The sequence below is a fragment of the Notamacropus eugenii genome, chromosome 6 (assembly GCF_028372415.1).
Source record: "Notamacropus eugenii isolate mMacEug1 chromosome 6, mMacEug1.pri_v2, whole genome shotgun sequence".
Classification (NCBI taxonomy): domain Eukaryota; kingdom Metazoa; phylum Chordata; class Mammalia; order Diprotodontia; family Macropodidae; genus Notamacropus; species Notamacropus eugenii.
Window position 1 is genome coordinate 146,507,967 of NC_092877.1, and position 27,887 is coordinate 146,535,853.

General features: G+C 37.6%; 1 long non-coding RNA gene across 3 annotated transcripts; it reads left to right on the forward strand.

Moving 5' to 3' along the window:
• LOC140511927 (uncharacterized) lies at positions 1-27,509 on the forward strand. Of its 3 annotated transcripts, none has more exons than XR_011969722.1 (4): positions 1-305; positions 20,951-21,048; positions 22,864-22,969; positions 27,190-27,509. It is a non-coding gene; the product is annotated as an uncharacterized lncRNA (long non-coding RNA). The 3 variants fall into 3 exon arrangements; XR_011969720.1 differs by lacking the exon at positions 22,864-22,969 and adding an exon at positions 23,562-23,667 and having other exon boundaries at positions 4-305; XR_011969721.1 differs by lacking the exon at positions 22,864-22,969 and having other exon boundaries at positions 14-305.
• The last annotated feature ends 378 nt before the right edge of the window (positions 27,510-27,887 follow it).

Sequence of the window (27,887 nt, forward strand, 5' to 3'; positions counted from 1 at the left end):
TAGCTCTACTCTATTGCCTCAACCTGTCATGGAGGTACCCTGACATCACAAAGGATATGCTAGTAGGTCAAAAAGTCTGGCTCCATGGACAGTCTGAACAACAAACTCTTTGCTGTCAGGGTCCCAGGCTAGCTAGGTACTGACAAGCTGATGCCTAGACCCAGAATTGAAAAGAAGGAAAAGAGCAATCTGGATTTCATTTGGAACACAGAGCTTTCAACATTCCCAGGATCATCCCGGATACATATGCACAAAACCTTTTGAGGCTCCAATGTTCTCCTGTTTCTGGCATCATGGACGATAAGGTGTGCAGATTCAAAATGGTAGTAGACCTAATGAGTGATAGAGAGATTCATGGTGGTTATCAATCAGGCTTCAGCTTATTACAATTGATGGCTCTTGTGCAAAAAGTGCCATGAAATATAGCATCAAGAAAAGGTATGGTGGGAAAAGGATGGGGGTCACTCTTGTGAGGAGAGATTGAAAACTCTAGCATTACAGCAGTATCTAATAAATGGGGAAACCCTAGAGAAAGGCCTCTGTGCATTGATTAGATCCTCCGAGGAGTATTTACGGGAAGACATGGAAACCAACTGTATAGGACAAAAAAATGTGGATTGCTGTGGTGAGATATGAAGGTGTAAACCAGCCCCTTTGGAGGGAACACTCTTACCACTGAGATCCCCGTTCCATAAGAGTACTTCACAATACAGAAGTCACAAATGTCATCCAATTCTGACCTCTCAAAGTAGCATGGAGTTTACAGAGGATTCTTGGAGTGTTACATCACAGAACACAGCTTATAGAATGTCCTCTTCTTGTTCCATTGTTTTCAGTTGTGTCTGAGTCTTTGTGACCCCATTTGGGATTTTCTTGGCAGAGATACTGGAGTGGTTTGTCATTTCCTTCTCTCTCTCCTTTTACAGAATGAGGAAACTGAGGCAGAGTTAAGGGACTTGCCCAGGGTCACACAGCTAACAAGTGTCTGAAGTCATATTTGAACTCAGGAAATCTTTCTTAGTGCTCTGTGTACTGTAGCTCCACATAGCTGCCTTAGTGCTGCATAGGGCAGTGGATAGGTCCTACCAAGATGAAAAGGCAGGGGAAGGAATGCAGGGAAGAAAAGGGAACAAACTTTTGTTTGTGTCTGCTTTGTGTTAGATGCTTTACTAAATACTTTACAGCTTATCTCACTCAATTCTCACAACAACCCTGAGAGATAGGTGCTATTATTCCCATTTTACACTTGAGGAAACTGAGACAGATAGAGGTTGTAACTTACCCAGGGTCACCAAAGCTAGTCAGTGTCTGAGGCTGAATTTGAACACAGGTCTTCCTGAATCCAGGTCCAACACTCTATATACTACCTAGGTGCATTAGGATTTTGTAGATTTATGTCTGTAGTCTGAACACCAACCCTGCTAAATTCAGAGAGGTTAATTGCCAGGTTGGCCACACTTCAGTGGATTTGGCGACTGCAACAACTCATGGTGATTCTCTAATAAGTCCCTGAGATGCACTGCATGTTAGTGAAGTGAAAACACAGATTATAGTTTTGATCTTTTAATCACAGATGTCTTGAATGACGTGCAAAACACAATGCTCAGTGTTGGGGCAGATATAAAATTAGTTAAGAAGCTCCCTGGGGCAATGCAAAGATCTTCATCTGGTCTTGGAGTTAGAAGACTTGACTTGGTTCTGATGCTTACTAGCAAGATAACCCTTTTGTTCAGTAGTACAATGAACCTATATTAAAAGCTTTGATTAATTATTGTTAAGCAATTGTTGAGCCCTGTGTGTAAGATACCATGCTTGTCTATGGGGTTGCAAAGAAAAAAAAGGGAATTTCCTGCCTTCAAGGCCCTTTCATTCTACTGCAAGAAAACAATATGTACATGGATTAATCAATATAAAATAAAATATAGATTAGGCTTTTATCTTCTATTTACTTATTTCATCTCTGAACCTCAGTTTCTTTGTGTATGAAATGGAAATACTAATGTTCATACTATCTAATTTATAGGATTATTGGGAAGAAAATGCTTTGCAAACTTAAGGCATTAGAGAAACTAATTGTTATTAAGACTCTCCTCCCTTCATAGAATTTAGAGTCTCAAAGAGGAAGCCCATTTAAGTGAAATGGAAAGAAAAAGAAATGAATAACCCACTGGATGAAAGGGATCTCCCTTGGATCTCCAGCCTGGGGGTGCTGCATAGAGATCATGGGAACAGACCTTGTGAATGGATAAACATCTGGTACAGTTGTCTCTGTGAAGAATCAAAAATGGCTTCACTATTGTTGACACAGCACCATACGATTTTTTTAAAGCCTCACCTGTCAACACCTTTGAAAGCTTATCTGTGTTGATTGTGTGGAGAAATTGTAGTAACAGACCTCAGCAAAGCAGTATGAAAACAATAGAAGTTCCCCCAAGGTGAATTCACTGTATAGGTCAACATCTGGCTAACTCTAGGTGTAATAAGCTATTTTTATCATCATCATCATCATCACCATCATCATCATCATCACACATCATCACCCATGTTTCTATTGAGTTTTAAGTTTAACTTTAAATACTCTAGCCAAAGCAACCGAGGGAGGTAGGTAATAGACGTGTTGCTATTTCCATTTTTTTTTTTTAATGAGGAAATTGAAACTCTCATTTGGTGTCCATCACTGAAGTATAGATTACAATTCCAAGTCAAAATGTCCTAAAGAGCAATGTTGTATTTTGTGATAACACAAATATAGAATAAGCATGCGATATACCTAAGATAAGTGGCAGATTGGAATTCAGTGAGAGTATGGCATCTGAGGTTTTATTTTTGGAATAACCGCTGTTGGAGAAAGGGTTGGGTCAGGTAAGGACAGAACCAGCAGAAGGAGAAAGAAAATTCTAAGTTGCCCCAAGGTTTATGCATTGGTGAAAGCAACTTGCATCTGTCAGTCAGCCAGGGTAGGTACATGTGAAAGACAGGTATGAATGAGGCTCATAGTAGCTGCTGCTATTACTACCAGGAGTCAGGAGTTGGAGCATGGGTAGGTGTATAAAGAAGGAAAGAATTCTCCCTGCAAAAAGTCCAAAATGGCTTCATATTTTTGACATAAACACATCAGAGATTTTTTTAAAGTCTCACCTGTTAAGACTTTTGAAAGCCAATCTATCTTGATAGTAGGAGGAAGATGTTTTTGGTGCCCTTTCAATTTACTTCTGTGGGATAAAGCCCCATCTTCCTTTCAGTAGTTCCTCATATACTTTACTAAATGAATTTTTAAAAATCCCTCACTTAGAGAACTTTCCGGATTGTCTTCCCACATATAGTAAGCATATATTCTGAACCAGAGAGAGAAAATACAATTGTATATTGTAGTAGTAACTGTACCTAATAAAAAACTCTCTTATTTTCTTCCTCATGCAGCATGAAAAACTTGTTTTGGGGTGCTTTGGTTAAGCAACATCCTTTAGTAGAGACCTCTTCTCTATTTGTGTGTTTGTTATTTATTTAAATACTCTTAGGGTATTGGCATAATCTGCAAAGATGTGACAGCTGACCACTATCTTCCTTTGTAGTTGAGCTGAAGTAGTTTTAAATGCTATGAAGAGCTTTCCCCAATTTTCCACATCCCCTTCCCCCCAACACACACTTATCTTTTATGAGCTTTAGGACTAGAAGATGAGAAGGTGAATTTGGATTCACCATCTATCAGCTTCAAGGCCCAGATGGCTGTCACTGGGGTCTGGAGTGGCCAGCCCTCATTCATTAGAGCCTTAGCTGCAACAGATTTCATTGACTCACCTGCTGCTTTTGACTGTAACCCCCACCCCTCTCCTTACACTCCTGTTCTTTTATTATTTCCTTGGCACCTCTGCCATTGTGTTGAGGGTTGTCTGAGACTAAGAATGATGTGAGATGTGAGGAAATTGGATCTGAGTCTGTTTACTGTCCCAGCACACATACCACAAATCTTTTCAACCTGGCAAGCTCAGCCTAATAGTCTGTGTTTCGAGGTCAGAGAAGAGGACTTTAACTCTGTGGTGTCCAGCCAGACCAAGCAGAGGAGGAAACTGAAGAGGCTTGTGATATGTAGAATATAGATACTGGAAAAGGATTGTAGAGATAATCTACCAGGAGTTCTATGGGTGGCTTATAGGAATTTTACTTTATTTTTTGGACAACTTATTTCAATATTATTGGCTGTTTTAATCCCATGTATTTTACTTTATGTACATAAAACTATTTTTTTGTGGAGACCATAGGCACTACAGACTGCCAAAATGTTCTACCATAAGAAAAAGATTAAGAATCCTTGATCTAAACAACTTAGCTGAGTAGTTATGGTACTTGTCCATGGTCACACAGCTAGTAAGGGATGCAGCATGGTGGTAAGGGTGATTAATTTGGAATCAAAAGACCCAAGTTTGAATATTAGCTTGGCCACTTAGTACTGTTGTGACTTTGAGCAATTCAGTGAGTCTCCTTGGACTCTAATTTCCTTACCTTTGAAAATGAAGGTGTTGAGCTTAGAGGGCCCTGCTGTATGATCCTATTATGGTAATCAGTACAGCTGAGATTTGAACCCAAATCTTCTGACTCCAAACCCAGCACACTTGACATGTCATCACTCCACTCTATTCCCTTTGGACATGCAACTGTGGCTCACCTTTCTAGGTATGGGATCCAAAGGTCAAATTCTTAAAGCAAAAGTAAAAATCCCTGGTGGAAATTGATCTCTGGCACATTTTAATTGGACAAGTCATTGAGCTTCAGTTTCCTCATTTGGTAAATGAGAATTATAATTGTTGAATGACTGCCTCACAGGGTCATTGGTAAGGGAAGTACTTTTAAGATTTAAAATACACAGTGAATGTGAGCTACCGTTGTTACATCATCCAAAGCTACTCTGAAAAAAAACACGGGCATGTTTGGAATACCCTCTCCTCTCTTTATGTTTTTTAGAATTCCTTGTTTCCTTCAAAGTTCAACTCAAAGATCACCTTGCACAGCCATGCTTTTGATTCACCCAATTCCAAATTACATTGTATTTTTCTTGCATATTTTCTATATATGTTTATATATGTGCATGCTATTCCTACAATATGATGTAAACTCCTTAAAGGCAGGGATTTTTCTTCTGTCTGTGTATGTGTATATCCTTAGCATCTAGCATGGTTCCTAACATATTGTAGGTGCAGAATAAAAACTTGTTAATTTATTGATTGAATAATTCCCCATTTGGTGACATGAATAAAAGAACTAGGTACCAAAATATTAACTATTTAAACCACCTACTACATGCCTCTCAGCTAGTTCCCAGTCCTGTAAGTGGGGATCCCTTCTGTATTTTAGAGATATATTGTAGAGTCTTAACTAGAAGGAGGATGGAGGTGAGAGAGTGAATGTGGTAGAGCAAGAGAGAAAACACAGCCACAAGACTAGGGAGTAAAACCATGTGGAATGATAAACTCCTCATTTTAGTGAATACCTGTTGTTGAGTTTTCAGAAAGCACAAATAAAAGCCAGAAGCACAAATGATCACTTTGTAATGAAAATAAACCCATTTTGCTGGGCTTGCTGTAATTAGCCAGACAGTCCATTCCAGAGAATGGAGTACCCTGTGACTATAAATGCATTATAATGAGTGATTTCTCAGTAAAAGTCGCAGTGGCAGGTTCACACTTTTGTGGATGCCACTTAAAGGTCTGAACGTCAGTAAAGAGGGAAATGGAAAAGGAATCAAATGTGGTAAATAGAGATTAGGAGACAAAAAGGAAGGAGGAGGTGGAGAAGGAAAAAAAAATAGAAGGGGATGTAAAATGAATGCCTGGGATAGCTTTCCATCATCGAGGGCTCTGTTATCATTCACTGAGCATCCAGAAGAAGGCAGGAAGGATGGCCAAGAGCTTCAAGTTCATGCCATATGAGGACATGATTAAAGGAAATGGAGATATTTAGCCTGATGGATTAACAGGGTCATAATAGCCATCTTTCTCATGGAAGAAGGCTTAGCTTTGTTCTGCTTAACTCCAGAGGGCAGAACTAGCAATGAAAAGGAACAAATTCTGGAAGCTGTGAATTCCACCTTCTTGAGGGTCTTCAAGCAATGTCTTGACAGATGCTTCAGCTGGGATTCTTTTTAAGTATTGATCAATTTGGTTGACCAATGAGGTCCCTTCCAATTCTAAAATCCTTTCATTCATATTTGAATCTGAATATTTCTCATTTCCTAAATGTAGGAAAGAGTCTTCCAGGGGTTAACCAGATATTTGGCTGGTGATCTCTGAGCTAACTTCAGTCTTTTCATTTTTCATAGGTGAAGAAAGGGGGAATATGAGTTGGGTATTTCTGGAAATGTACTTAGTAACTTGATACCATATGTAAAAAGCAGTAGAAAGAACAAAGGATTTAGAGTGGAAAGGACTGGGTTGAAATCTTGGCTATATTACTCATTAGCTAAGTAACCTTGGGTAAGTCATTTTTTTCTTTAGGGTTCTCATTTTTATCCTCTAAACATGAATTAGGTGTTGAGAGGGCTGTATAAAAACAAACAAACAAAAAACCAAATGATCTTCCTTTTCCTCAAGTAGTTTATAATCTAGTGGAAGTCAAATATCCGGAAAGCTGAGTAAGCTTTCCCTGTTCCTTGCATAATCAAAATGTGGGAGTCAATACGGTGCAGTAGAAAGGTCTCGAAATCTGAAAGATGTATGTTCAAAGCCCAGCTCTGCCACTAATTTCCTATCAACCTGGGGGTGAGTAATCCTTTTAAATCATCTGTTCCTCAGTTTCTTGTAAAGTAAGGAAGATTGAACTAGAGGAAACTAAGGTCCCTTCCAGGTCTAAATCAATATTCTATAAATTAAAACAACTATAAGTACTCAGAGTTTGAACTAGCAAGCGTCTTGCTCAATCAAAGCTACTCAAATTATCTACGATTCTACTATGGACTTGCTCTTCAACTTTGTTTCCACAAAGGGTACTGGTTTTCGAGGAACTGCCAAAATCCCCACTCAGTGAGACAGGAATAATTGACTATACAGACCTATAAAATTCTAATTGACTTCCTGGAAGATCAAATTGAAAAGAGTGAAGATTATACAATTTTTTTTATTCTTTGTGCTGCCCTAGAGCAATCTATACCAGTTTCCTTAAATATAAGCATGTAAAGAAAACAATAGATTTATTTTAGTTTTTTAGAAATAATTCAATTTATGAGCACAATCCATGGTTCTGAATCAAAGTACATTGTTTGTCTTTTCCAACTGTACTGAACTATCTCACTGTCCCCAGTGTACCAAGCTTTTACCATTCTTAGTTTGGATTAGAGGAGGCAGATGAGTGGCCCATTACTGGACTACAGAAGTCCCCTTCCTCTTTTGAAGATACATAGAGAGGAAGGTGTGAGAGGAGGGGACTTGATAGTATAACAGGACTCTTGTTTTAGAAGCCAGAGGGAATTTTTGTTCTGTCTGCATTAACCACAAATGATAGACATCTTACACTTCTATGAGGCATTGAAACACTCAAATAAGAAACAATCATGGAGTATACCCTCGTCCATCATGACAATGACACAATTGTATGACAATGTGTGATTAAAAAATAAGTAAATAAATAGAATTCTGAAACGATACAGATCATGGAATAAATAGATAAGCCCTAATATTGTTGCTGACAATGCCTCAGGATATTGCTTCAGGTTTTCCTGGTATCTGTCTAAAGAGCCAACATTTGAGAGGAAAAGAAGATTCTTTTCTTGGAACTGTTGCTCTCCTTCCCCCTTCTCCCCAGTTGGTTTCTTTCCTTCTTTTTCTCTCTGTCAGGGGTCGTAATGCCACTTGCCAGCATCCTAGACCCTTGTTTAATGATATGATTCACATTTGCATAATGCTTTAAGGTGACAAAGCATTTTAGGAGGAATATTGATGAGAGGAAGAAAGGTGAGTAGAAAGGTGAGGAAACTAGAAACCACAACATATATGAAATTGGAATGTTTAATGAAAAAAATAAAAGATGTAGGGGAGACATGATGTAATGAAAAAAGCACTGGATTAGGAATAGGAAAGGGAGGAAGTATTTATTAAGCATCAGGGAGCAAAATGGACAGAGCACTGGACTTGGAAGCAGGAAGACTCATCTTCCTGAGTTCAAATCCAGCCTCATACACTTTCTGCCTATGTCATCTTGGCCAAGTCACTTAACTCTGTTTGCCTCAATTTCTTCATCTGTAAAAATGAGCTACAGAAGAAAATGGCAAATCACTCCAGTATCTTTGCCAAGAAAACCCTAAAATGAGATTGCAAAGAGTCAGACATAAGTGAAATGAATGAAAAGCAATAAGGTGCCAGGCATTGTGCTAAGTGCTTTACAAATATTATCTTTTTTATAAATTAATATATTTACTTTTAGTTTTCAACATTAACTTCCATAAGTTTCAAATTTTCTCAACCTCCCTCCGCTTCCCCCTCCCCAAGACAGCAAGAAGTCTGATATAGGCTCTATAAATGTATTCTTATTAAACATATTTTCACATTAGTCATGCTGTATAGAAGAATTAGTACTAGTGGGAGGAACCATGAGAAAGAAAAACAAAACAAAATAGGAGAGCACATAGCATGCTTTGATCTGCTTTCTGACTCCATAGTTCTTTCTCTGGGTGTGGATGACATTTTCCATCATAGGTCTTTTGAAGTTGTTTTAGGTCCTGGCATTACTGAGAAGAGCTAAGTCTGTCAAAGTCAGTCATTGCACAATGTGGCTGTCACTGTGTAAAATGCTCTCTCAGCATCAGTACATATAGGGTTTTTCTGAAGTCCACCTGCTCATCATTTCTTAGAGCACATTAGTATTACATTGCATTCATATGCTACAACTTGTTCAGCCATTCTCCAAATGATGGGCATCCCCTCAATTTCCAGTTCTTGGTCACCACAAAAAGAGTTATTATAAATAATTTTGTGTATATGGGTCCTTTCCCCATTTCTATGATCTCTTTGGGATACAGCCCTAGAAGTAGTATTACTGGGTCAAAGGGTAGGCACATTTTTATAGCTCTTTGGGCATAGTTTCAAATTGCTCTCCAGGATAGTCAGTTCAGTTCACAACTCCACCAACAATGAATTAATGTTCCAATTTCCACACATCTTCTCCAGCATTTATTATTTTCCTCCATTGTCATGTTAGCGAATCTGATAGGTATGATGTGGTACCTAATAGTTGTTTTGATTTTCCTTTCTCTAATCCATAGGGATTTAGAGCCTATTTTTCATATGACTATAGATAGCTTTAATTTCTTCCTCTGAAAACTTCCTGTTCATATCTTTTGACCATTTATCAATTGAGGAATGACTTATATTCTTGCAAATTTCACTCAGTTCTTATATATTTTAGAAAAGAAACCTTTATCAGAGACACTGGTTGTAAAAATTGTTTCCCAGTTTTCTGCTTCCCTCCTAATGTTGGTTGCACTGGCAACATTCCAATTTAATGCAATCAAAATTATCCATTTTGCACTTCGTAATGTTCTCTATTTCTTGTTTTGTCATAAATCCTCCATTCTTAATAAATCTGACAGATTAAATTATTCCTTGCTCTTCCAGTTTGCTTATAGTATCAATCACCCTTTATAGCTAAATTCTATAGCCATTTGGACTTTATTTTGGTAGATTGTATAAGATGTAATTATGCCCAGCTTCTGCCATACTATTTTCCAGTATTCCTAGCAGTTTTTGTCAAATAGTGAGCTGTTATTCCAGAAGCTGGGTCTTTGGGTTTATCAAACAGTAGATTACTATAATGATTGGCTACTGTGTCTTGTGTGCCTAACCTATTCCACTGATCTACCACTCTATTTTTTAGCCAGTACCAAGTAATTTTGATGGTTGCTGCTTTATAATGCAATTTAAGACCTGATATGGCTACGTCACTTTCCCTAGCTCTTCTTTTCATTAATTTCCCTGATATTCTGGACCTTTTATTCTTCCGGATGAATTTTATTATCATTTTCTAGCTCCATAAAATAATTGTTGGTAGTTTGATTGGTATGGCACTGAATAAATAAGTTAATTTAGGTAGAATTGTCATTTTTATTGTATTAGTTCAGCCTATCCACAAGCAACTGATGTTTTTCCAATTATTTGAATCTGACTTTCTTTGTGTGAAAAGTATCTTCTAATTGTTTTCATATAGTTCCTGGGTTTGTTTTGGCATGTAGACTTGCAAATATTTCATAATGTCTGCAGGAACGTTAAATGGAATTTCTCTTTTTATCTATTGCTGTTGGATCTTGTTAGAAATATATAGTAATATGTAGAAATACTGATCATTCATATGGGTTTATTTTAAATTTTATGCTATATTTTATACTTATATATTTTATTTTTATTATACATTACATTATATAATAAATAAAAATAAACAATATATACATATAAATAAATATATAAATATGTAAACAATAAAATATAAATAAATAATAAAGTATTATATATCATATTTATATATTTTATATCATGCAACTTTGTTAAAATTGCTAATTATTTCAATCCTTGCTTCCCCAGAATTCTCTAAGTACATCATCATATCATCTGCAAAGAGTGATAGCTTTGTTTCTTTGCTTTCAATTTCTTATTCTTCTCCTATTGGTAAAACTAACATTTTCAGTACCATATTGAATAAATGTCATAATGGACATTGTTGTTTCACACTCTATCTTATTGGAAATGTTTTTAGCTTATCCCCATTACATATAATGCTTGCTGATGGTTTTAGGTAGATATTACTACCTAAATGGAAGGCTCCATTTATTCCCACTCTCTGTAGTGTTTTTAATAGGAATGGGTGTTGTATTTTGTTAAAAACTTTATCTGCACCTATTGAGACAATCATATGGTTTCTGTTAGCTTTGTTGTTGATGTGATCAGTTACGCAGATAGTTTTTCTAATATTGAACCAGTTCTGCATTTCTGGTATAAATCCTACTGGATCGTAGTGTATTATTCTCATAATAATTTGCTGTAATTTTTTTTTGCTAACATTTTATTTAAAATTTTTGCAACTATATTTATTAGGGAAATTGGTCTATAATTTTTTTCTATGTTTATAGAGTCTTCCCAGTTCAGGTATCAGTACCACATTTGTATCATACAAAGAATTTGGTAGGATTCCTTCTTCACCTATATTCCCAAATAGTCTATATCAATTGTTCTTTAAATTTGATAGAATTCACTTGTAAATCCACATGGCTCTGGAGATTTTTTTCTTAGGGAGTTCATTGAATGGATTAGTCTATTTTTCTGAAATGGGGCTATTTAAGTATTTTACTTCCTCTTCTATTAATCTGGGAAATTTATATTTTTGTAAATATTCATCCATTTCACTAAGATTGTCAAATTTATTGGAATACAGTTGGGTAAAGCAGCTCTTTATTATTGTTTCAATTTCTTCTTCATTGGTTATGAATGCACCCTTTTCATTTTTGATACTAATAATTTGGTTTTCTTCTTTCTTTTTTAAAATCAAATTAACCAAATATTTATCTATTTTTTTTGTTTTTTTTATAAGACCAGTTCTTAGTTTTATTTATTAGTTCAATAATTGTCTTAATTGCAATTTTATTAATCTCACTTTTGGTTTTCAGTATTACTAATTTGTTATTTAATTGAGGATTTTTAATTTATTCTTTTTCTAGTTTTTTCAGTCGCATGCCCAATGCATTGATCTTTTCTTTCTCTGTTTTACTTATATAAGCTTTCAGAGACATAAAATTTCCCCTAAGAACCACTTTCACTGCATCCCATAAGTTTTGGTATGTTGTCTCATTATTGTCATTCTCTTGGATGAAGTTATTGATGGTTTCTATGATTTGTTGTTTGATCCATTCATTCTTTAGGGTTAGATCATTTAGTTTCCAATTAGTTTTTAATCTATCTTTTCATGGCCCTTTATTACATTTAATTTTTATTGCATCATGATCTGAAAAGGATGCATTTAATATTTCTGCCTTTCTGCATTGGACTGTGATGTTTTTATGCCCTAGTACATTGTTAATTTTTGTGTAGTTGCCCAAATATTGTCTTGTACAACAACCCTGGTAGGTAGGTACTGTTATGATCCTCATTTTATGGTTGAGGGAACTGAGACAGCCAGATTTTAAGTGGTTTGTCCAGAATTATGGAAGTATTAAGAGCCCAAAGCTGGATTTGAACTCGTCTCCTTTGACTCCAGGCCCAGTGTTCTATTCACTGAAGCAATTAGCTCCCATAATGCCACCTAGATGTTTCAGGATCCTATGCTGATATTGATATTCTTATCCCTGATATTGATAACCCTGGGTAAACTACTTAAAAATCTCTGAGTCTCAGTTTCCTAATTTGCAAAATTGGGATACTAATAGCTGGCATTTACATAGCTCATTAAAGTTTGTTAAGGACTTTACACATGTTATCTCATTTAATATGGTAGCATCATTCCTATTTTACAGATGACATGGGGCCTGAGGCAGGATTTGCACTCGAGGCCTTTGTGACTCCAAATCCAACACTGTATCCACTTTACCACTTAACTACCCCCATGATGATCCCTGCACTACTTACTGAACAGCTTTGTGTTGAGGGTCAAGTAAGACATTGTAAATTTTATATGCATATATGTGTGTGTATGTGTTTGTGTGTGTGTATATATAAATATATAAATACATGCATATACATAAAACATACAAACATATATAATATGAAATATATACAGATGCATATGTGTCTGTATATACGCCAATATAATGCACAAAGGTTGTCACTATATAAATATCAAATATTGTAAAAATTCAATTATTTGAAGGACTGGCATGTGATCATTGTTAGAATGACTCTGTTTCGCCAGGAGGCAGCTTTAGGAGCAATGGGTGGAAGTTGGAGAGAGGCAAGAGATAAGGACATGCAATATATAGTTATTTAAAAGTAGAATGAGATGCTTTGGGAGATGGTGGTTTTCCCTGAGTAAAGATCTTCAGGTAGATGTTGGATGACTAATAGTCAAATGTATTGGAGAGGCAATTTCTCTTTTGATATAGACTGAGATAAATGGCTTCTAAGATCGCTCCCATCTCTAAGATTCTGTGATCCTCACTGATGACCCCAATAGCTAGAGTCTTGACCCTAGAAGCCATTATTTCATATTTAATTTTCCTTGTATTTGTTATATCCTGCTTCCCTTCTGTTAGTAAGCTCCATGAGGGCAGGGACTGTTTCATTTTTTAATCTTTTTATACCCACTTGTTGTCATTCAGTTGTTTTAGCCAAGTCTGACTCTTCACGACCCCATTTGGATTTTTCTTGGCAAAGATAATGGAGTGGTTTGCCATTTCCTTCTCTAGTTCTTTTGACAGATGAGGAAACTGAGGCAAACAAATTGAGGATTAAATGACTTGTCCAGGTTCACACAACTAGCAAGTATCTCAAGTCAACCTTGAATTCAGGTCTTCCTGATTCCAGGTTTCGTACTTGATCCACCATGTCACTTAGCTGCCCAGCGCCTAGCCCAAAGCCTGGCACTTAGTTGTAGGTGCTTAATAAATACTTGTTGAAGTTTGAATAAATGGATCTTTAAAAATCCTTACTTTATAGTTAAGTAAACTGTATCTCTGCAAGTAAAGTCAATCAAGCTAAGATTATAAAGGAAAACTATTAACTGGGAAAAATATTTATAGTGTTTCTCAGACAAAGGTCTTATTTTCAAGATATATAAAGAAATGATTCAACTTTACAAGGATACACTTGATAAATTGATCACTCCATAAATAGTCTAAGGATAGAGTGGTAATAGAGTGTTGAGTCTGGGAAGCCTGAGTTCAAATTCAGCCTCACATTCTTAATAGTTGTGTGACCCTGGGAAAGTCACTTAACCTTTGTTTGCTTCAGTATCCTCTTCTGTGAAATGGGGAAAATAATAGTACTTACCTTCCAGGGTTCTGGTGAGGATAAAATGAGGTAATATTTATAAAGTGCTTTGCAACACTCAAAGTGCTATATAAATGCTAGCTATTATTAAAAGAAAAAATAGATTATCGATAGCCTATGGAAAAAATACTCCAAATCACTATTTATTAGAGAAATGCAAATTAAAGTTATTCTGAGATTCCATCTGACAGCCATCGGATTGGAAAAGATGGCAAAAAAGGGAAAATTCTAAATATTGGAGGGGCTGTGGGAAAATAGGCACGTTGAAATGATGAGCCAAAATTTACTGAAATTATTTGACTTTTATTTATTCTTTGATTAATTATTTTATTTGACAAGGCTATGAAGACATCAGAAAGAAAGGGGATATTTAACTACATACATACACACAAATATTTAAGGCAACTCTTTTTTTGATGGTAAAACTAGGAACTAAGGATGTCTATAATTAGAGGAATGACTGAAGAAAATGTGTTACATGAATGTAATGGGGTATTGTTGTGCTATATGAAATGAAGACATAGATTGAGACAGAGAAATGAACAGAAACAGAAGAGCAATGTGTATGATAAAATCAGTCCTAGAAATTTGATAGTCTTGAGGACTTTTATAAACTGAAGAATAAAATGCACCTACTATGTGCCAGATGTTGTGCTAAGCATTGGGAGTATAAAGGGAGTCAAAATGCAGTCCCTGCCTGTCCTCAAAGAGCTCACCTTCTAATGAGAGGGACAACATGCGAAATAGCATGTACAAGGAAAGCCATAAACAGAATGAATGGGAAATAACAGAGGGAAGGCACTAGAAGTAAGAGAGGTTGGAGAAGGCTCCTGGTAGAAGGTAGGATTTTAGCTGTGAATGAAAGGAAGCCAAAAGTCAGTAATCAGAGTAAAGGAGGGAGAGTGTTCCAGGCATGGGGAATAGCCAAAGAAAAATTTTAAGAAGAAAAGAAAAAGAAAAGAAAATGCCTGGAGTTGAGAGACAGAGTATCTTGTTCATGGAACAACCAGAATGCTAGTGTCACAGGATGGAAGAGGAAGTTGTAAGAACATTGGAAAGGTAGAAAGGGGCTAGTTTACAAAGGACTTCGAACGCTGAACAAAACATTTTGTATTTGTTCTTAGAGACAATAGAAAGTCACTGAAGTTTATTGAGTAGGGTAGTGACATAATCAGACCTATGCTTTAGGAAGATCACTTTAGTAGTCGAATGGAGGATGGACTGAGGTAGAGAGAGACTTCAGGCAGGGAGACCCACTGGTAGGCTATTGCAGTAGTCCAAGAGTGAGGGGATGAAGTTCTGCATCAGGGGGTTGGCAGTAATAGAGGAGCCCAGGATGACTCCTAGGTTGGGAGTCTTTGAAAGACTGGTGGGAAACTGAAAGGGTTAAGGGGGAAAAAGAAGTTTGGTTTTAGATATGTTGAGAGTTGAAGATGTCTTCTGGATATCCAGTTCGAGATGTCTGAAAGGTAGTTGAAGATGTGAGATTGGAGGTCAGCAGAGAGACTGGGGAAGAAAAGATGGATTTGAGAATTATTAGCTTAGAAATGGCAATTAAATTCACCGGGGTGGATGAGATCACCAGGTGAAGAAATATAGAGGGAGAAAAGAACCTGGGGTCCAACCAACAAACAACTTGGAGAATTGTAAAAACTGTCATCGTTGATATGGCCAGAGAAACAATGATGAACCATATTATCCATTTCTCCACAGAAGGAAAATATATTTAAGATACAGATGATATATCTACATCTATCTTTGCATACAGCTAGTGAGAGGATTTGTTTTGTTTGATTTATGCATATTTGTTATAAGGAATTTGTTTTTCTTTTCTTACTCAATGTATAGTAGGGAGTGGGAGGGAGAGAAAATAATTTCTGTCAGTGAAAAAATGTTTAAAAATACAGACATGGAATGTTATATACACTTTCAGATGAGGTCATTGTATAGTTTTGCTTAATTGTTTTACTTTCTTAAAGCCATCACAGGGTAAGGGTCATCTGGAAATATTTATAACGCAAGGACAAATTTAAATAAAACTTTAAAATTAGCAAAAAAAAATGGATTCATAAAGTGATTTTCTTAAGTTCCCACAGCTTGAGCTGGCATTCAACACAGGTTTTATAGATCTAAGTTCAGGTCTATTTTTTTCCCTCCCATTACAGTATGCTGCTTAAAGGGTTAACGTACTCTTTAAGGGGCAGGGCTTCAGCCTAGGACCTGTGTTCATCTTAAAATGGCAAAAGCCACAAGGCATTCTAAGTACTTCTCTTTGTTTGATTATCAGGTTTTGAATTCCACCTCAGTCATTTATTACTAGTGGGTATTAACCAGCGGGGCAAGTCCCTTAGCCTCTTGGGGTCTCAGTTTTCTCATCTGTAAAATGGGGGCTAGATTGATAGGCTTTTTCTAGCTCTAGAGCAAGGTTCATATCTCTGTGTGTGTGTGTGTGTGTGTGTGTGTGTGTGTGTGTGTGTGTGTGTGTGAGAGAGAGAGAGAGAGAGAGACAGAGAGAGAGAGAGAGAGAGAGAGAGAGAGAGAGAGAGAGAGAGAGCGCTATCTAGTAGTTAAGCAAGTCTATGGACCTCTTCTCAGAATAATTAACAAAATAATTAATAATTGAAATAAGTACTAAATTCAGTTACAGGTTAGTAAAAACAAAGATGTAATTTTTTTTCTCATATATGTTTAGGGATCCCCATGAAATCTAACCACAGTTCCACTAGGTTGGGGAGGGGGTGACTCTGTGGACCATAAGCCATAAGAAGCCATACTATAAATCTGTGATTCAATGGTCTGTTAGGATGAATTTTCACTTTGACATTTTAGATGGCTTGTGCTACCCTGAGCCTCATAGCTCCCTGTGTACAGCCTGTTTATTGAAACACAACTTCCTGACCAGGCCATGCATAGCAAGGTGGGTGCTGTCACCATGAAACACCTCTGCCTTTTGGGTTTGTCACCTCTTAGACCTCTGGAAGAGACATCAGAGTCAGCCGCCCATCACGCTCACGGTTTGCCATCTTTCTGCATAGGAGAATGCATTGCATCTGGGTAGTCTTCTCCCTAAGCCAAATTTCATTGAAATCAATGATACAAGCATCCTATTCATTGCCCAGGGTATAAGTGTGCAACGTGACATGCTACCCTGCCAAGCCTGCTTGCAGAACAAAGCCCTCGTCACATAAAACCGCATTATTCTTCCCGGGAAGGCTTTTTATGTAATATGGTGATCGATTATAGCCTAATATTTACTTGTGCATTTTGCATTTCAAATCCTACAAAGTCCTTTAAAAGCAAATAATAGAAAATCTCTTTTTGTTTCATTTTGAAGTTTGTCTGTTGGGGAGAAAGAGCATTAGTTGGAGAGAATTGGATTCCAGCCCTGGCTCTGCCACTAACTCAGTTGGTGTTACTGGGAAAAGGCACTTAAGGTCCCCAAGTCTCAGTTTCCTCAACTGTAAAATGAAGAAGACTTGGCATGACAAAGAAGAAACTCCAATTCTGGAGTTAGGGGACCTGCCTTTAAACCCTGGCTGTCATGTGTTCAATCTGGGTGATCATGAGTGAGTCACTTGACCCCTAGGTCCCTTTTCTGTAATCATAGGGTTGGATTAGAAAATATAGGAGGTTTTTTAGAACTATAAACCTATGATCCTGTGACCTACCTCTTTGTAACCTATCTCAAATGTATTATTGGGTGAAGGTGAATACTTTTCCTGAAGAATATACCTTTGTTGAGTTGTTTCCCTCAGCAATTAGAGTCAACAGCTTTTCTGTTTTCTGTCAACACTTTCTCCAGGGCTCAGGTTATAATGTGTCTTTGAATTTCCCTTATCTCTTCTCAGAAAAAAAAGTCGATTTTAAGGAAAGCTTTGCAGGTGGAAGAAGTGGGTAGAATTGCTGAAGGGAGAGATGAAAACGGATCCAAAGAAAATATGCCATGACATAGCATTAATTCTATTGCAATTATTTGATGCCTTATAAAAATCTGGATGTCTTATTGCAGCATAAAGGTGCCCCTGGGTGCTCAAAGCCTTGTGCCAGGGAAGCACAAGCTCTGGCAGGTACTGCCAGGCTAGAAAATCTTTTAGTATGGGCTGGGTAGAAGACTAAGTGTCTGCGAAGTTAAAGTTCAGAAGCCATTTTACTTGAAAGATAATTTGTTTTGTTCCTTTTTATTTTTTCCTTCAATAGCTGAGGAAACCATCTAACCAAGTATGAAGTTTTATATTTGCTATTCTTGTGATGGGGGGACTCTATCCTGATAATATCATGGATACTTTAATTATTAGAGTTGATATCCCACCTCCTCTACATTTATTAGCACTCTCTGCTTTTGTAATATGTCATTCAGATTGTAGAATCAATCGTACATGTAGGTACAGAAGGGACCTTAGAAGATAATGAGTCCTAACCTGTAATTTTACAGAAGAAATTAAAAGCCAAAGAGGAAATGTAGTTGTCAGAAGTCAAGTTGGGTTTTGAGCTCAGAGCCTCTGACTCTGAATCTTTTGACCAAAAAAATAAAAATTTATCACCCAGTCTGGTGGACTTTAGTGGTAATGAGGCTTTTGACAAAAAACAAGTATAATGCATTTTCTAATTGACAAACTTTCAGATTCTTGAAGGTAGCTAGGATATTCCCCTTGAGTCTTCTTTTCTCCAGGTAAAACATTCCTAGTGCCTTAAGCTGATCCTCATAAGGCATGGACTTGAGGATTTTGGCTTTGGATTTGTGGGGCCAAAGAAAGCATTGCACTGTAGCGAGATGTTAATCCTTTCTCATAATGCTCTCATGGCCATAGCTGCCCTGACACCAGATAAGAGCTTCCAAGTACAGAAAATTATGGTCTCTGGGCATTTCTCCCTCAATCTATCTTATTTAGTTGCATTTCAGTCAAAAATGAAAGGAGATTGTTGGGAATGATCAAGTGTATAGACCTTTGGGGTCAGAGTTGGACCAAGTTGAATCCCAGTAAGCAAGTTTTCTTGGATGGCCTGCCCTAATTTCCCTTGAGGAGATGCTGCAAACATGGCCATGATACCTTGATACCGTGATACCCAGCCCCCCTACATCCTCTGCCAGCAGGAGGAGTTAACATTCTTTGTCCTCTTTCTTGCCACCTCCAGATCCAATGTCAGGGAGCCTTTAAGTTGATATCACACTTCAACCCATTTACTATCATTTTCTCCCTTTTTGTATTATTTTTACATTTTTTGTGTATACTTCAGATCATAGCATTACATATTTAGAGTCACTGAGATACCTTTTCTCTTTCAGGTTCACACTATATAGATACATCACACTATCTAGTTCCTGGTTGCTGTTCTCTATTAGTACTAGAATTATTTTCCCTCCTTTCTCAGAGTTCAGTCTCTGGCTCATAGTCTTCTCCTCTCTCACCTACCCCTACATTTATATTTGGGCAAGGTGATTCCTCTCAAATACTCTTGCTTCTCATCAAGCACCACACTTCCATGATCCAGTTTAGCCATGCACAAGGATGTTCACACATATGATCTTATTATTATCCACAAGAATTTCATTTCCTTAATGCATAATTCTGAAATTCTTCTGTCTGACCAAGACCTCTTTCCTTTTTATCTTCCTCTGTGCCTGATCTCATAAACCTCATTCACACAGACTGCACCACAACCTCCAGTCACTATATCCTTCTTTCCTTTTCCAGGTCATCCATGATCCCCTAGCTCTGGCTTCACTTTCTTCCCTTACAAATCTTGACCTTAGTGTTGACCAGTTCAATGCCATACTGTCCTCCACTTTCGACTTCCAATTGTCCTGTTGCTGCCCATGCCTTTCCAAACTGCAGTAGTGTATCATTCCTTCCATCTACCTCCTTTACTCCTACTCTAGAACTGCTAAGCCCTGATGGAGAAAATCAAACAACTTGCCCACAGTTAACTTTTTATTACCCAGTCTTAACTGGGCCATCACTACTGCACAGCAATCCTTGCTTGTTTTCTCCCTCTTCTCTATGGTAATTAGCTTTTTGTTTAATTCTCTGCAGCTTCTGTTTCAAGTCTACTCTTTTCTCAAGCCATGTATGCCATCCCCTTTCCCCTCCCTCTCATCAGAGGACTTTGTATATTTCACTGAAAAAAATGAGTCCTTTGGCTGTGAATTCCCTGTTCTCCTCAGCCAGACATTTCAAATCTCCTCAACATCATCCCGCATTCTCTCTTCCATTGTTTCAAGTTGGAGAATGAAGTGAACATTTTCCTTGCTAATGCTAGCTTCTTTATTTGTGCTCCTGATCTCATCTCCTCCTATCTCCTCCAAGAGCTTATCCCTTCTATCATCTTATTTCCCCAACTTTCATCTTATTTTGTGACCCCTTCCTTGATGCCTAGAGATGTGCCAGATATCTTTTATCATTAAAAGTTCATCATCTGATGCTACCTTTCCTCGTTATTTTATCTCTCTCCCTTTCATAGCCAAACTGCCAGAAAAAGTTGCCTGTATACATGATCTCAATTTTCTCTCCTCCCACTCATTTCTCAGTCTCTTGCAATCTAGCTTCTGGCCTTGCCTAAAACTGCACCTTCCAAAGTAACCGATGATTTGTTTCTTGATAAGTTCCCAGGCTTTTTCTCAGACCTCATCCATCTTGGCTTCTCTGCAGCATTTGATAGCACTGACCATTTCTTTTTTCTGTGTATTCTCTATTTTTGGTGTTTTCTTAACACTTCTCTATCATATTTATCCTCTAGTTTGGCTAAACAATTCTATTTAATCATATCTATAGAATCATCATTCCCGTTCCTCTTCCTAAGTGGGGGCATGTTCAAGGATCCTGAACTGGGCTCTCTTTTCTTTCTTCATAGCAGAGCTGACCTAGTTGAGGGTGAGTACCTCAACCATGCCTATCTCTACATAATCAGACTGGACCCAGGAATCCACTGTTCTCTGCTTATGCTGATAGGGACTGGACATATGCCTTAACACTGATGTTTCCTCCATCTTTTTTTCTCAGGGATTGATATTCAAATCAAGAGTCTGCAGAAAGTGTTCTGGATTTGGCATCAGAGGACCTGAGTTAATTTCCCACCCCTACTACCTGCATGACCTTAGGTAAGTCACTTAACTTCTCTAGGCTCCAGTTGCTCATTGGTAAAATGAGGGGGTAGCCTGGATGATGTCTAAGGTCATGCTCTAAATCTATGATTCTTTGATCCTATGATCTTTGCTTCTGTGCGGGCACCAACAATCTTTTTATCATTTGACTCAACAGAGAATCTGTAATTCTCAGTTATAGGCTGCCTAAGTCAAATCTCCATTCCCTATACAGATTTTCTACTCCTTCATATCTATCTATATTAACCCTATCCTCCCCAGCCCCTAGCAATCCTGTATGATTCTTCTGGGCTCCACTGTGCCCTCTGGAACTCTTGTTTTAAGGTTAATAATCCTCCTTTCCTACTAGAAGTATCTTTCCCCCAGAAATTGTTTTAAATCAATCTTGTATTTCCTTGTATGTGTATGTGTGTCTCCTCTCCACAACCCCCACCACAGAAGGTAAGTTCCTTGAGGGAAGAAAGCATAATTTTTTCTTTGTATCCTCAGTATCTAGTATAGTGACTGGTACAAAATACACACTTAGTAGGTATTGTGGTTGTTAGTTATGAAGGTGATCTCATCAGCTTCCATGGATTTGGCTACAATCTATAGGTATAATCTTTTTACATCTGTTTGTCTAGCCTTCCTATCTCTCTTGAGGTCTCGTCTTACTATTCCAAACACCTGCTGAACATTCTACTTTTGTGTTCCATGGGAATCTCAAACTTAATGTGTCCAAAATCAGACTTGCCATATTTCTCCCTTGGTTCACCCCTCTTCCTTACTTTCCTCTTTTTGCGAAGGACAACACCATCTTTCCAGTCACTCAGATTTTCAGTCTTGAAGTCAGTCTCAATTTTTGACTCTCCATCTTGTTCCATATCCATTCAATGCCCAACTCTTCCTGCTTCTACCTGCCTTCCTCAGCATCTCTCCCATTAGTCTCCTCTGTCTATTAACATCACAGCCACTCTGGCCCAGATGTTCATATCACTTCTTATTTGAACTATTGCAATAGTTCTTTATGATTTTGTCTCTCTGTATATAATCCCTCCCTTCTATTCCGTGTTCCGCACAGCTGCCCAGATGATGATCTTGTATCACAGTTTGATCATATCCACCCACTCCCTCAAAAAACATCAGTAGCTCCTTATTAACTCTAGAAGAAAATGCAAACTACTCTCTTTGACATTTAAAGCCCTTTTAAATTTGGTCTGCACCTATCTTTCAGGTTGGTTGCACTCACTCTCATCATACACTTTGATTCGTTGTTCACATACATTCCATCTACCACCACAAATAGCTGTCCTTCGTGCCTGCAGTGCTTTCCTCCTTTATATCCATCTCCAATGACTACCTCCTTTTAAGATTCAACTCAGTTTATAGCCCCTTTAAATTTCTTTCCAGATTCTCCTATTATTATCTTTGTTATTATTAATCTTTCTTGATTCTATTATTAATAATCTTACTATTATTGGTTATTATATTATGACTATATAATTATTACTAATAATATCCTACTATTGTTATTATTAAATGCTTTCCCTCCAATGACTTCAGATTTTCTTTTACATAGAATGTGTATTTATTTATCTATAACCATGTTGTATATCACCAATAAAATGTCAGCTTCTTGAGAGCAGAGACTATTTATTTGGCTTTTGTATCCTCAGTTCCTAGCACAGCGTCTGGCTCACAGTAGGTACTTAATAAGTGCTGAATATTTAATTGATAGCCTCCATCAAACTGAGTGAGAAGGGATGAGGAATTATCCTGTAATAGTGGCTACAGACTATGAGATGCTTATCTATTGTTTCTGTCTCAAAACAGCAATGTACCAGTTTGAAAGAAATATTTTGTTGCAACAAGAGCCCCTCTAAGTTCTGAGAAGCAGCAAACATCCATTGTGGGAGAAGTGAGAGTACCAGACCCTCAGGTCATATGTCATTCCTTGGGCGTGTTCCTGGAATGTGGTTCCACTTGATTGGGATTAGGGTGGTGGCCTGTCTGGACATATTTTCTTGAAAGGTAGATGTAATTTGACTAGGTGTTTCATGGGAGGAAACTATGGAATGAATGGGATAATATGCCAACTCCTGGATAATTGGAACCTTAGTTCCCAGAGTTCCCTGTTCAACTTCATTCTAGAGTTTCTGGGGAAAAAAAAGCATAAGATACAATGGATGAGATACAAATTTTGGCACTTGAGTAAGGAGTCAAACATAGGACAATGCGTGGAGATATTAAGGAAAGGGATATCTGACTCTGTGGAGGAGGAGATACTATCCCTGAATGATTCTGTAGGTAAAGGTAACCCATCTCAAAGAAGATCATGAAACAGGTGAGATTTCTTCCGCTCAGTGTTATGACACCTGCCTAGAAGAGTTAGGAAGTAGCAGAAATCATTACCTATTTTGAAAGTTTGGCTGCAGCATCCATGAAGAACAGACCAATGGTGAACATGGTTGGACTTCATTGCTTCATTGAGCCAGAAGATGGTAATTGGTATTCTGTGAACTCTTATGTAGATGCAGGACAGAATACTGACCAAAGAGAGAGCAGAATAGTACTTACTATTCAACTGGGACCAAGAAGAGGAATTCCTTTATAGGAATGGCACTTTCCCCATATGAGGTAATGTAATATAGTGGATAGAGAACTGACACTGGAGCCAGGAAAGTCTAGGTTCAAGCCCCACTTCTGATATATCATGTCTACATGACACTGGGCAAGTCACCGAACCTCTAAATGCACTAGGCAACTCTGTAAAACTGTAAGAAGGTACTAACTTGCCTTTATGTGGAGAGGTTTCTCACTTGGGAATTCTCTATTTCAATGAAATAACAATTCTGCTCCTCATCCTATGATAGATTGTGGATAATAATAATTGTGGGACTTATAACCAACTCCTATTTTTACAACCTAATATTTAGACTGCTAAAGTTCTCTTTCAGTATCTCATGGCCTAAGGGCCAACAACTGGGAGAAAATGGTGCCAATTTACAACTCATCCAGTGGAATCTTTTTGAATGGGATTTTCAGCCAACAAGAAGGCAAAACGGCATAGTGCTGGACTTTGAGTCAGAAAGACCCAGGTTTAAATCCTGCCTCAGATACTTATGAGCAGTATGATTCTGGGCAAGTCACTTAATATCTCAGTTTCAGTTTCTTCATCTGTAAAATGGAGATAATGATAGCACTTGCCTCACTTTGTGAGGATTAACTATATTTAAGACATTGTGCACATCATCTAAGGTTAGGGAAATGTTAGCTATTTTTACCTACCATTATAGGGTACGATAGTCCTGAGAGATAACTAGGCTCGTCTTGGGATCTATATCTCTAATATATCAGTATCTCTGGCAAATGTTACCCATCATTGAGATCCAATTTCATTGTGAAGGAGCTATAGCCCATGAATATACACAGTCAAGATTGCTCCTTCTGAAAACATTTTACTATAGTGAAATGATTCATGGTCTCAGAAAATTAGAGTTCTTCCGGGGCCCTCAGGATTATTGAGTCTAATCTATTCATTTTACAGATGAGAAAACTTCAGAGAAATGAAATGACTTGCTTAAAGTCATACAGGGACTTCCTGGCAAACGTTGGTCTGCTGATACTGAGTTTGGGGTTCTGTTCTAGGGATCGAACATTTACACAGCATTTTAAAGTTGAAATTACTTCTTTTATTTGAACTTGCCAACAATCCAAAAACCTAGGTTCTAAAGATACCATTAACCCCATTTTATAGATAAGGGGGAACAGGTGATATGAGTGGTCCAGAGGCATCCAGCTAGTATTAGAGATGGCACTTGAATCTCATTCTTTCTGACTCATTAAACCACATGAAGACACCTATAGAGTAACAATCAAGTCAACCAATCCCTCAATTAATTGAGGGTTTTCATCTTCACATTTTTTACTGCATGTAAGGCTCTTGTTTTAATCTGCCTCAAATAGCTTTACATACCACATTAAAGGTAGAGAAAGAAGGGTGTTCCTTGTCTTTTCCCTCTTTAAATCTGGCCATGTGTGATGGAAAGAATCAGAAACTGTGTGGTTAACCTGGTTCCTGTGGGCACTCAGCTTTTAAAAATGATTCGAATAGTCAGGAGATTCATGAAATGATTTATATCTCTGTGCTCTGGAGACAAGACTTGCTGGTTACTTGCTTATGTAACTGACTCATCTCAGTTTTTGGACTTGGTCTTGACTAGATGGGTTGTTTTGCTTTCAGTGAATTGAAAGACAAGAATGACTTCAATGTGTTCACTGAAACTTTTGAACATCTACTCTTGGTGAGTTCAGAAATATAAAAGACAGTAATGGTAGAGGTAGAACTGCTTATGCCCCAGCCAAAATTTAAGGAGGAAATTCTCCACAGTCCAGAACAAGTAGAATCTATATAAATTCCTGATGTCCCAGTATAGGGGGAAAAAAACCCAATACTTACAATACTTGGCATTTCATTTAAACTCATACCCGGATTTAACCTGAAAGTATCTTACACAAACTGGCCCCATCTTTCAAAAGACTTTCATAGGGTCCAGTTTACCCTTTCTTTACCCGAATGAAACATTTATTCCTCTTAAAACATTTGAAAATGTTATTTAAGTTCAAAAGACAAATGCACACATTTCTGAGAAATCTCCTAGGGTCTCCTCTGGTCGCTTGATTTGCTCTGTGTTACCCATGATAGGAATAATACCTCCATGTGTATACAGGGGTGGGATGTCTGTGGTGTGGAAAGGAAATGCTTTCCTAAACATTCCTCCTTAGTCTTCATCACTTCAGTACATAGACAGAGACACTTTTTCTTTTCCCCTAGTGCTTTTCCAGGCAATAAGTTTAGCTGCTCAAATGATAAAGGAAGGCAATTGATAAATATATCACACAAGTTAGTGGCATTTCTTTTCTTGGAATGAAATCAAACAGTCAGGTTACTCTGCTTTGTGGGAAAAAATGATAGTGTAAGATGTTAATGTGTGTCCTTTATTAAATGCTGCTTCTAATTAAGCAAACTTCCTACCCTAAAGAAGGAAATCAATTTTCTGCTTAAGAGACTGTCAATAAAATCTCTGTGATTAGTGAGACTGCAGTTAATTATTAAGTTGCAGGGTATGGTTATAATGGCAAAGGTCTTTCTTTTCCAAGTAATGCCTAATCACCTATTGGCTTAGTGAAATCTTCGAGCATTGGTGTTCTCATCAGTAATAATTCAACCACTGTCATCAGAGGATTACAAGATGCTTCAGAGAATGGGCACCTGTGGGTAAGCAGGTCGCTTCCTCTAATGTCAAGAACTTTCCAGGCCCTATGGGTATGACATCAAAGCTAGAGTTTGATTTTTAATTGTATCAGGAAGTCTTGGAATCGGAACCAAATAAAATGATCCACCTAGTCTTGATGAAGGGAACTACTGGGAGAGGTTTAGATGGGGAAGAGGAAGGACAACAGAAGGGAGGGGGAGGAGAAACACACAGAACTTGGAGCAACTTGAGGAAGAGAGTTCAACCTCGGAGGGTTGGCTAAGCATAGTTCTGTCACTTCACCTCTGATCTAAAAGTTATCAAACCTCATCATCTAACAAAGTGATTGAATTCTCTTATACACACATACACATAGACACATACATATACATATACACATATACATACACACATATAAATATATGTATATAGTATGTATATGTATACTTATACGTGCATGTTTACATGTGGATATATGTGTATAGGTATGCCTATCATATGTATATGTATAACATACGTGAAATATACTCATATAAACATACATGTATGTATATGACTATATATATTTATATGTCTCTCACATTCAGGACCGTGAATTCCAAGTTCCACACTCTTTCCATTGCTAAACACTACCACATAGCAAGGGTCAGAAGGGGCACTTGAACCCTGGTTCCTGACTCCAAGTCCAGCCCTCCTTACAATGCCCTCTTGCCTTTTCATATATCCCAATGAGCATTGACCCTTCAGAGTCGTTACCTCCTCAGACTACACTCTTATTACACCTAAGCACCTAAGTACTCAACACATTATTTTGCAAGCCATACTAGAAAATCAAGCTCATTACGTTATGGGTCTACTTTAACAGCTGTTTTGACCAGTTGTTTTTCTTCTTTTTTTTTTTCAGCAAATCTCCTCTGAGTTCTAACATGATACTACATTGGAGATACCATTGTATTTTTGAAGGCTACATAAACAGAAAACAAGCTCCAGATGTTCCTACCTACCTGGAATGCTGTCACTGGGCATAAACCTAATGATGGATTGCTTGCTTGTAGCTTCTGAACCAGCCTTGGAATCTTCAGTATAAGGATGTAGAGGCTTATCATTAGACAGTAGGAGACACAGTGATTTTTTTAGGCATAACAACTCATGAACTAGGGGTTCTGATAGCATTTGCTGGAGGGAATTGCTATGCTAAAGACATATATTAAAATTTGAATTAAATATTTACCTAAAATAATAATGATAATATGTGTGTGTTTGTCCTTTGTTGCCGAAGAAGACCATGCCATCAGAGAAATAATGACATGACTTGCACTTGACTTTGTTTTGAGTGAGGGAGGGCTGTGCAGGTCAACAGCCTCACTTCTCTTCCAGAGTCATTTGAATTCAGTGACCAGATATTCATCAGGATGACTGGAGATGACCCAGGATGAGGCAATTAAGTCACAAAGCTAGTGAGTGTCAAACATCTGAGGTGAGATTTGACCTCAGGTCCTCCTGACTCCTGCACTGGTGCTCTATCCACTGCACCATCTAGCTGCCCAATAATGATAATAACACTGATGATGAAGATGAAAACTTATTATAACCCCTTATTAA